This window comes from Austrofundulus limnaeus, unplaced genomic scaffold, assembly GCF_001266775.1.
Source record: "Austrofundulus limnaeus strain Quisiro unplaced genomic scaffold, Austrofundulus_limnaeus-1.0 Scaffold56, whole genome shotgun sequence".
In the NCBI taxonomy this organism is placed as follows: domain Eukaryota; kingdom Metazoa; phylum Chordata; class Actinopteri; order Cyprinodontiformes; family Rivulidae; genus Austrofundulus; species Austrofundulus limnaeus.
The window spans coordinates 245,067-246,723 of record NW_013952458.1 but is presented as its reverse complement, the minus strand read 5'-3'; positions in this window follow the sequence as shown (position 1 = coordinate 246,723).

The following is a 1,657-nucleotide window of genomic DNA, read 5'->3' as shown; positions in this document are numbered from 1 at the left end:
CCTCCCACGCCCGGGTTTTTGCCTCAGCGACCACCCGAGCCGCATGCCGCGTCGCCTGCCGGTACATCAGCTGCTTCTGGAGGCCCGTAGACCCGTAGGCCCGATAGGACTCCTTCTTCAGCTTGACAGCATCCCTCACCGAAGGTGTCCAAAAACGGGTTCGAGGGTTGCCGCCGCGACAGGCACCAACAACCTTGCGGCCGCAGCTCCGATAAGCCGCCTCGCCAATGGAGGCACAGAACATGGTCCATTCAGACTCGATGTCCCCACCTCCCCCAGAACGTGTTCGAAGTTCTGCCGGAGATGGGAGTTAAAGCTCCGACTCACAGGGGACTCCGCCAGACGTTCCCAGCAGACCCTCACTACACGTTTGGGCCTGCCAGGTCTGACCGGCTTCCTCCCCCACCACCGAAGCCAAACTCACCACCAGGTAGTGGTCAGTTGACAGCTCCGCCCCTCTCTTCACCCGAGTGTCCAAGACATACGGCCGCAGATCCGATGAAACAATGACAAAATCGATCATCGAACTGCYGCCTAGGGTGTCCTGGTGTCAAGTGCACATATGGACACCCTTATGCCTGAACATGGTGTTCGTGATGGACAATCCGTGACGAGCACAGAAGTCCAACAACDYAACACCACTCGAGTTCAGATCGGGGGGGCCGTTCCTCCCAACCACGCCCCTCCAGGTCTCACTGTCATTGTCCACGTGAGCGTTGAAGTCCCRCAGCAGAACAAGGGAGTCCCCAGGAGGGGCACCCTCCAGTACCCCCTCTAAGGACTCCAAGAAGGGTGGGTAATCTGAACTGTTGTTCAGTCCGTAAGCACAGACAACAATCAGAACCCGTCCCCCCACCCTTAGGCGGTGGGAGGCTACCCTCTCGTTCACCGGAGTAATTCCCAACGTACAGGCGCCAAGATGGGGGGCAACAAGTACGCCCACTCCTGCCCTGCGCCTCTCACTGCAGGCAACTCCAGAGTGGAAGTACGTCCAGCCCCTCTCAAGGAGACTGGTTCCAGAACCAGAGCCATGCATTGAGGTGAGGTAGACTATTTCTAGCCGAAACCTCTCAGCTTCGCACACTAGCTCCGGCTCCTTCCCCACCAGAGAAGTGACGTTCCACGTCCCAAGAGCCAGCTTCTGTAGCTGAGGATCAGACCGCCAGGGTCCCCTCCTTCGGCCACCGCCCATTTCACACTGCACCCGACCCCTTTGGCCCCTCCTACAGGTGGTGAGTCCGTTGGAAGGGGGACCCACGTCTCCTCTTTGGGCTGAGCCAAGAGACAAGAATAAATCAACTTTATTGTTTATTTAAAAAAAATATTCAACCATTTTGAATTTGATGCTGCAACAAAAAACAGAAAGTTGAGGAATGCTCAAAAAACACATAGGTTCACCACTTTGTGAACAACTGTGTGAACAAATAGTCCAACAGATTAAGAACAATTGGCCTCATGCAAGAACCGTTCGTGCGCACAGATTTGTTCTTAAGTTGTGCGTACAAGTGATTTAGGAGAATTTGTGGCATTCACCAATGTTTTCGTATTCTAAGATCTTTTTCAGATATGAACAAAATTCAGGACCTGTCGTAAATTTTACCAGCAGTCAGTCTGCTGTTATCCAGACGGGTTTTCTTCACTAATAACTTTATATTTC